This window comes from Gracilinanus agilis, chromosome 4, assembly GCF_016433145.1.
Source record: "Gracilinanus agilis isolate LMUSP501 chromosome 4, AgileGrace, whole genome shotgun sequence".
NCBI lineage: Eukaryota > Metazoa > Chordata > Mammalia > Didelphimorphia > Didelphidae > Gracilinanus > Gracilinanus agilis.
The window spans coordinates 42988417-42998000 of record NC_058133.1 but is presented as its reverse complement, the minus strand read 5'-3'; the positions used below and the strand labels follow the sequence as shown (position 1 = coordinate 42998000).

At 42.4% G+C, this 9584-nt stretch overlaps 1 pseudogene; it reads right to left on the bottom strand.

Annotated features, from left to right (window-relative positions):
- Nucleotides 1–1291: 1291 nt before the first annotated feature.
- Nucleotides 1292–9584, bottom strand: part of LOC123245852 — a 17063-nt pseudogene continuing 8770 nt past the window's right edge.

Genomic DNA, 9584 nt, shown 5'->3' with positions numbered 1-9584 from the left:
GTTTTTGAAAAAAAAGAGTTAAAATGATTTTTAATGAAATGAAAGTAGCATAGGAAAGAACTGGAAAAAAATGAGAGTTTTGGAGGAAAGGAAGGAGAATTTACACCTTAATATGAGAGGTACAAAAGATATGGGTTTACAATCAAGAAAAAAATTTTTTCCCCAACAAAACTAAGTGTTATCCTATAAGGGGGAAAAAATGAAATAGAGGACTTCCAAGCATTCCTGATAAAAAAAAGACCAAAATTGCTCTGAAATTTGAAATATAAACATGAGCATCAAGATAAAGCAAACATAAAACAACAAGCAAATGAAACGGATTCAGTGAGGATGAGAAATAAGTTAAGGACCTGAATACAATTTCAGAAAAGTTAGTCATGATAGAACTCTGGTAATTATTGAATGGGAATTGAATGGAGTCTATATTTCTCACTCTAACATGGTATTTTAATAAAAATTAACCATGTATTAGAGTATAAAAAACTTCATAAAGGTAGAAAAACATAAATATTAAACACATTGTTTGCTGGGTAAAATGCAGTAAAAATTATATTCTGTAAAGGATTAAAATGGAGTTGAAAGTTGAGCATGGTGGTATATAATTCTAATCCCTGCCCCTGTGGAGGCTGAGATGAATGGATCTCTTGAGCTCAGGAGTTCTGTGCTGCAGTGGGCTAAAGCCAACTGAGTATCTGACCTAGATCCAGCACCAATATGGCGAGACTCTTAAAGAAGAGGCCACCATATTGCCCAAGGAGAGGTGAACCAACTTGGGCTAGAAATAGAGTAGATCAAACCATCTGGGCTGATCAGTGTTGACATTAGACCCATAAAGAACTGCTAATGCTTTCAGCACGGAGGAGACTGGGAGACCCAGTCCAAAGGAAAATAAAATAGTAATTAGAAACTCAGAATAACCATGATGAAGAAAGCAAAAAAAAGCTTGTCAGCTTGCTTTGGGGGAAGCCATCCAAGCCTCCATCTTGTCCTCCCAGGCAGATTGCCGGCTACTTATCAGCACTTAAATAACCCTTCCTTCCTTTGGTATCAGGGCGAAGCATATGTGAGGCATAAATAGAGGCTTAGCCTGGTTCTGATGAAATGCTAAGGTCTGTGTGACCCTCCCCAGAGAGGATCACTAAAGCACAGAAGGGTCAGAGACGAGCAAGTCGAAGCCTGGGCGGGATCTGATATTTTGAGATGGAAGTTTTATGTTGCCATGAATTACATAATCCTTGGTGTAAATTCTGCCCCCTTTTAAGTGCTCCTCAGACCATAAACTTGTTAAGAATTAAGGGCTGCCGTCTAATGACTGCTGTGCACTTTGGAAGTGTTTAATCGGAGGCGTTTGAAGGAAGGGAATTGTTGGGAAGGCGCCGTTACAGTTCAGTAACCAGAGTCTGTCACTGAGAATTTTCTGAGCAAGGAGCCCACCAATGAGGCCACACTTCTCAGCCCTGTCTGGGCCTGATAAGGGTGGACGGTGAGTGTTTTTGTCCTCTGCAGTGCCCTAATCAAATGTGCCTTGAGAGCCATCCAAGCACTTGGCACCAAGGAAGCAATGTTAAATGCATTATCTCTTCTGAACAAAACCTGGAAAATAAGTGGAGGTCCTTTCTCAGCTCCCCTGTGGAAAACACACACACACACACACACACACACACACACACACACACACACACACACACACACACACACACACCCCAAACCCCACATTGCTTTTTCCCAATCTTTGGTAATTCTACTCTCAAGAGCATCCTCTCCTGAAAATTGAATTTCCCTGACAAGGTGAGCACTTTTCACAGCTCTTCATTTTCCATGGCTGCAGCCCCTTCGATCTTATCTTGTAATAAGAACTAACATTTAGGGAGCACTTTAAGGTTTGCTAAGTGCTGTGCGGATGTTATCTCGTTGTGTCCTCACAAATAACCCCGGGAGGCAGGTGCTATTATTATTACCCAAGTTATAGAGGAGAAAACTGAGCAGGACAGAAAGGAGGTGACTCATCCAGGGTGGCATGGCTATTGAATATCTGAGGCAGGATTTGAATTGTAGCCTTCCTGACTCTTAACTGTAATTATTTTTCTTTGTATGATCTTAACTTCTCTCAGACTCAGCTGTATGAGATGACTTCTAAATGCCAGGGCTTTCTGGATGTTGTAGGCAGATGGCTACAACCAGCTTCTAACTGTTTTCCAGCAAAAATCAGTTTCTGCTGATCCAAGGAGATGCCTTCTTTATCCTGGATCTTTGCCTTGACATTCTCAATGGGGTCACTTAAATCTTCTTCAAGGGGAATGGTCTCCCCAGGAAAGGTCTTCCCAAAGATCTGCCACCCCTAAGATGAAGGACCAAGGGCAAGGCGGATGCTTTCTGAATATTGTAGTCAGATGGGTACAACCAGCTTCTAACTGTTTTCCAGCAAAAAATCAGTTTCTGCTGATCCAGGGAGATGCCTTCTTTATCCTGGATCTTTGCATTGACATTCTCAATGGGGTCACTTAAATCTTCTTCAAGGGGGATGGTCTCCCCAGGCAAGGTCTTCCCAAAGATCTGCCACCCCTGAGACGAAGGACCGAGGGCAAGGCAGATGCTTTCTGGATGTTGTAGTCAGATGGGTACAACCAGCTTCTAACTGTTTTCCAGCAAAAAGCAGTTTCTGCTCATCCGAGGACATGCCCTCTTTATCCTGGATCCTTGACATTTTCAGTGGGGTCACTGCGATCTTCTTCAAGGGGGATGGTCTCCCCAGGCAAGGTCTTCCCAAAGATCTGCACACCTCCCCTGAGACGAAGGACCGAGGGCAAGGCGGATGCTTTCTGGATGTTGTCACCAGACAGGGTGCTTATGGGTGCCTCCATTGTGGGTACCTGTTAACAAGGTTAAAGGATTATAGATTTGAAGCTGGAAATGAGACTTCCAAGGTCACTGAGTCTGATTCCTCTCACTTTACCTCTGGGGAAACATGCCCTGAGAGACTACATGACTTGAATTGACTTACATCTAAGTTTGGATTCTCAGCTCAGGTTTTTCTGACTCCAAGTTCAACCCTTTATTCACTAAACTTCCTGTAATTACAGTTTGGGGAACTTTGGGGAGAACCTTAAAGCTCCCATCCATCCCCTGAAAAAGCCAAGTCTTAAAATGCTAAGAGCCAAACCCAATTAACTAGTTCTGTCTACCATTCTTTCCTGCCCTGGGCATGTTTTACTGGTAGCTTATGCTCGAGGACTCCCCGGACATCCATACAATGCGTGACACCTAAAGGAAAGCTCCTGGAAAACTGGAGGGATCCTCCATGGAGGATGTATGGGAGGCTAAGTATGAGAAGGTGGGAATGGCCGCGATCCGTCCTGTGGGTGAGAACATGCAGAAATGAGATCACAGAGCCATCAAAACATGGAGATAGACGTTTATGAGACAATAGAGAGAGCCCAAGAGGACCTGGGTTCAAATGCCAGCTCGGATGCTTACTTCACGTGTGACTGGTCAAGTCATTTAGGAAACCTCAGTTTCCTCCTCCGTAAAATGAGGGAGTCAGACTAACTGGCTTCCCACGTCCTTTTAGGGCTGTAGACAGCTCTAAGTCAACTTTTAGTAAGCATTTTCTTCCAAATAACCTTTTGAAGAAGATATTGCCTGGAGGTGTCTCCCCACCTCTCAGAATCCTTAGCTCCCCTCAAGGTACAGCATAAACATCACCTCCTACAAGAGACCTTCCCCGATTTCCCCAGCTGCTACTTTCCCTCATCCTCCCCAACATATTTATTTTATACATATTTATTCTGGGAACATCTTTCTCAGTAAACTATAAACCTTAAGGGCAGATGGGCAGTTGTTGAGATTTTTGCTGCTGGATCCCCCAAGGACTAATGGGGTGACCCTAGGGTTTTCTTTGTCAAGATACTAGAGTGGTTTTGCCATTTTCTTCTCCAGCTCGTTTTACAGATGAGGAAATGGAAGCAAAAACAGGGTCAAGTGACTTGCTCAGGGTCATACAGCTAGTGAGTATCTGAGGCTAGATCTGAACTCAGGAAGATGAGGCTTCCTCACTCCACTCAGAACTCTATCCCGTGAGCCACCTCACTGCCAGGTGACATGCATATAGCAGGTACTTAATCAATACTAGCTGATTCACTGATTAATCAATAACTGAGACATTAATTGACCAGGCATTTTCTCCAGCTGTCCTCCATGCCTCTCCATCCTCGTCCCCCACTACCAGCTTCCCTGGCTTCCTTTTAAGTCCCAACTAAAATATGATCTTCTACAGGAAGCCTTTCACAACCCCTCTTAGTTCTAATGCCTTCCCTGTTTTCATCATCTCCTATTTATCCTGATTATAGCTTATTTTTAGATCACCATTTGTTTATTTTCCTCCTCCACCAAATCCATTAGCTCAGTGGTTCCCAAACTTTTTTGGCCTACCACCCCCTTTCCAGAAAAAATATTACTTGGCCCCCTGGAAAAAAATTTTTTTTTAAATTTTAATAGGAAAGATAAATGCACCTGTGACCATCACCGCTTCCCTGGATCACTGCAGCACCCACCAGGGGGCGATGGCGCCCACTTTGGGAATCACTACATTAGCTTGTGAGCTCCCTGAGGTCAGAGACTATTTTATTTTTTTTTTTTGCCTCCTTTTGAGCACAGTGCCCAGCACATGGTAGTCACTTAATTCATACTGACCAATTCATCACCTGGCCAAGGGTCACATGATTAACCAATGATTGAGAGGAGACCATTTTTTTCTTAGAAACAGCTGAAGAAAAAATAGGGTTGGTTAGCCTGGAGACAAGAAGTCTTAGTAAGGGAATGTGGTTGTGGTTTTAGTGCTAAAAGGGACCTTATTTCATTTTTCTTCTTGTATTCCCACTGAGGTGGCACAGAACTACTTGTGTTCTACTTTCACCTCTTAGGGAAGTGATATGAATAAAAATGATATTAATAAAAATATTGACATTTTTAAAAAATTTTTAAATAAAAAATAAAAGGTACCTTAGATGTCCAGGCACTCAGAACACCTTTGAAAGGTAGAGACTGAACTTATATATAATAGAAAAGGAAAAAGAAAATTACACACGACAGAGAGTCCAGCGACATGGTCAGTATTCAATTCCTCTTTTTCTGCCTAACTCTGCTGAAATGGGGATGCCCATGTCTTGTTTTTTTTTTTTCAAGTTCAGTATAAAAAAAAAAATCAGAGTCCTTGAATGTCATCCAGTCCATCTGAGGCACAAGGAGACTTAGTTATCTGTTCTAGATCACAAGATCCTAAGGGACAGTCCCAGGATTCAAACCCAGGTCTGATGACAATAAACCCACCATTCCCACCACCCCGTTCATTGGTGTCTTCCTCTTGTTAATTGTCTTCAAGTTTCAGCAATAAGAGCAGGTTTGTTCCAGCTGGCCCCAATAGAGCAATACTAAGATCAGTGTAGGATGTTAATGGCAAAAAAATACTTCCTAATGGTCAGTAGACCAAAAGTGGAAGGGGCCACCTTAATTGGGAATGGGGTCCCCCTCTCAGCTCAGGCAGAATGGAGATCCCCTTCTCTAGAGTGGTACAGGAAGGGGCTTCTCCTGTGGTATGTGCGGCGGAGAAATTGGAGAGATGTGAAATAATTGTCACCAACCTCTTCCCATGCCCCTGCCAGGGACAATAAAAGCCAGGACTACTGAGAGGAGAGCAGGGAAGTCAGGAGGCTGATAGGAGGAGGGTTGAGTTCACTCTGCCCCCTGGCGGATGGATTTGGGACCCAGCCATGGGCCCTTTGGGCAAAGAAGAGTATAAAAGCAGTGTGGAAGATCTGAATGGCCAGCTTTTGAGATCCTGGGGAATCTGCTGGCCAGCTGCATTCAGTGTGCTTCCTGGCTGGTGGCTTTTATCTGTTTTCATCTTTCTCAATCGTTTTTTACCTTCTTTGGTAATTGCTTTTGCCCGAAGGAATTAGAGTATGTTTTTAATAAAAGAATTGTTTGCTTGAACCCTCTCAGATCGGAGAGATCTAAGGCACCAGATACCGAACAGCCAGCCACTTAGCCATTGTGGGTTGAACTAGATGGTATCTGAGGTTCTTTCTATCTAACTATGTGGCCTGGAACTCGACCTCACATCTTCGAGCTCTAAGAATTGGGTCCTTCTGACCACAGATCACTAAAAAACCAAATGCTAGAGCAAAGAGGCAAACAGGCTTCACAATCTCCCAGTTGGACAAAACCAGCCACTTTGACATTGGGGAAGGATGCCTCAGGGCTAAGGAAACCATACACCAGATGTAATCTTTACAAGGCAGTATGGATTTTTTGTTCAGAGGCAGAAAACAAGTTTATAAAACACGTGTATAAAATACAAGTGCTCCTCATCTCCTCAATAACCAGTGTTTGGGGCTGCATCTGTTCCAGAAAAAGCATGAGGCACAAAATTTATATATCAAATCTTGTTCTCTCATTTTACTGGTTTCTCTTGGTTGCATGGAGCATCCATGCTATGCCAACGATCCATGTTAATCTTGTTCAAAAACATGCCACACTAGAAGGGTGGGGATAGAAAAAGGTAGGGAAATCAAGGCATGGCTATGAAAAGGTGGTTTGAGATGGTCAGGGAAAGTCTTTACTTTGTAATTAAGTAATTTTTTGGTAATTAATTAATTTGTGATTAAGATTACTTTGTAATCTGAGTTCAAATCCTAGCCCTGTTATTTCCTACCAGTGTGACCTTGGTTAAGTCACTTAATTTTTTTGTTTTTAACTTCACAATATCTCTAGAAGTTCCATTGTCTTCCATCACAGAGCTACAACACTTGTTCAAGTCTTCATCATCTCTCACATGGAAAATTGAAATAGACTTCTAGTTGGTATCTCTGCCTTATCTTCAACCCCTCTATTCAACTGTCAAAGCAATTTTCCTGAAGCTCAAATCTAATTCGATCATCTCCTCTATTCAGTAAACTCCAGTGGCTCCCTACTACTTCTAGGATCAAATATAATATTCCCTGCTTGCCACAGAAATCCCTTCACAACCTGGCCCCTTGCTACCTGTCCAGACTTCTTGGACTTGACTACCTTCTACATACTCCATGATTCAGCTACAGCCATCTCTTCATTACTCATCACACAGGACCCTCCATCTACCGCCTCCTTGCCTTTTCACTTGCTATCTTAGCCTGGAATACTCTTCCTCCTCATCTCTGCTTTCCAGTTACCTTCAAAATCAGTCAGTCAATAATCAATAAGTGATAAAGTGGTAAAGTAGCTGCAATGCCAAGCCTGGAGATGGGCAGTCCTGGGTTCGAATGCGGTCTGAGACATTTCCTAGCTGTGTGACCTTGGGCAAGTCACTTAACCTTATTTTGCCTGGCCCTTGCCTTTTCTGTCTTAGAATTGTTAAGACAGAAAGTAAGGGTTTAGAAAAAATGCATATTAAAAACAAGAACTTAAAAAAATTTTGATCTTTCCATCTCTGACAGGCTGTCTCAGCTAAAAGATCCCCCCAAACACATCCCTTTTGCTTCCTTTCTTTTATGAGCAGTTCTTCCCAGAACCATCCTAAGGAAGGGTCCAGCGTTATCACGTTCACCTCCTCATTCCTCTCTAGGCTCTGCTTCTCACTCTTTAGACTTTTCTCTGCCTTGCCTGTGTGCTGGTACCTTCCCTTGCCCCAACCCCTTCAGTAGGATCTTCCCCCAAGACAATGGGACTTCCTTAAGGAACTCTTCTTTAAGACTCTAAAAAGGACTCTTTTTTTCTTCATCATCAAGTTTATTTTATTTTTTGGAAAGATTTTATTTTTCCAATTACATGTAATAACAATTCTCTGCCCAAGTTTTCTGAAGTCATATGTTGTCTCCATCCCTCCCTTCCCTTCCCCTTCCCAGAGCTGGTCAGCCTTTTTGATCTGGGTTATCTATGCATTATCAGGCAAAACCTATTTCCATATTGCTTATTTGTGTAAAAGAATGCTCATAAAAACCAACCCCCCCCCAAGTAAAAACCCAAATAAACTAAAGAGAAAAAGCAGATGCTTTGATCTGCATTCTGACTCCAACAGTTCTTTCTCTGGAGGTGGAGAGCATTCTTTGTTATTGGGTGGCTCAGTGGATTGAGAGTCAGACCTAGAGATGGGAAGTCCTAGGTTCAAATCTGGCCTCAGCCACTTCCCAGCTGTGTGACCATGGGCAAGTCACTTGACCCCCATTGCCTAGCCCTTGCCACTCTTCTGCCTTGGAGCCAATACACAGCATTGATTCTAAGATGGAAAGTAAGGGTTTTAAGAAAAAAAAATAATGTCACTTAGAATTGTCCTGGGTCACTGAATTGCTGAGAGTAGCTAAGCCTTTCGTAGTTGATCATAAAAAGGACTCTCTTAAAATTATATTTGTATTAGCAGAATTTGGCAAAATGGCAGGCACTGAATAAATGTTTGTTGACTTGCCTCTTCTCTGAGATGACTGTATACATCTTTTATATTCATAGTTATTCAAATGTTGTCTTCCCCATTAGAATGTGAACTCCTTGAAGGCAGGGACAGTGTTTTTTGCCTTTATTTTGATTTCCAGTACTTAACATAGTGTTCAACACAAAGTAAGAACTTAATAAAGGAATATTTAATTAGTAGCTGTGTGATCCTGAGCAAGTCATATAACCTTGTTTGCCTCAGTGTCCTCATCTGGCAAATGAGCTAGAGAAAGAAATGGCCAACCACTCCAGTATCTCAGCCAAGAAAACCCCAAAAGGAGTCACAAAGAATCAGGCATGATGGAAAAAAGACTGATTATTCAATCACAACAATTTATTTACTGACTGACTAGGTGACCTCTAGGGTTCTTTCCAGCTCTAAATCTATGATCCTAGGTGTATTACAGAAAACCTTCACTTTCGGGGCAGTTGGGTAGCTCAGTAGATTGAAAGCCAGGCCTAGAGATGGGTCCTAGGTTCAAATCCAGCCTCAGACACTTCCCAGCTGTGTGACCCTGGGCAGGTCGCTTGACCCCCATTGCCCACCCTTACCACTTACTAGGAGTCAATACACAGAAGTTAAGGGTTTAAAAAAAAAAAAAGAAAACCTTCACTTTCCAAATGAATAACAATATTTTAGGGAATAAAAATTGAGTATTCTTTCTGTTCCTCTTTTCTCTCTGTTTCCTTTTCTGTCTCCCTCTTTGATAACCAAAAAAAAAGTCCTTTAAGTAGAATCATAGATCCAAAAGTGAGTTTACAGATCTTAGGAGTAGAAAAGTGGGAGATAAGTTAGATATGTATATGTATATGGGAGAGAGAAACAGAGGTAGAGACAAAGACAGAGAGATGAAGAGAAAACAGGAAGAAAGAAAAAGGTGGGGAGAGAGGGAGGGAGGGGAAGGAAGGAGGGAGGGAAACAGACAGACAGAGGAAGGGGGAAGGGAAAGAAAGAGAAAGAGAGAGAAGAGGGAGGAGAGGGAGAGAAAGAGGGAGAGAGGGAGAGAAGGAAGGAGGGAGAGAGAAGAAGGAGAAGGAGGAGGAGGAGAAGGAGAAGGAGGAGAAGGAGAAGGAGAAGGAGAAGGAGAAGGAGAAGAAGAAGAAGAAGAAGAAGAAGAAGAAGAAGA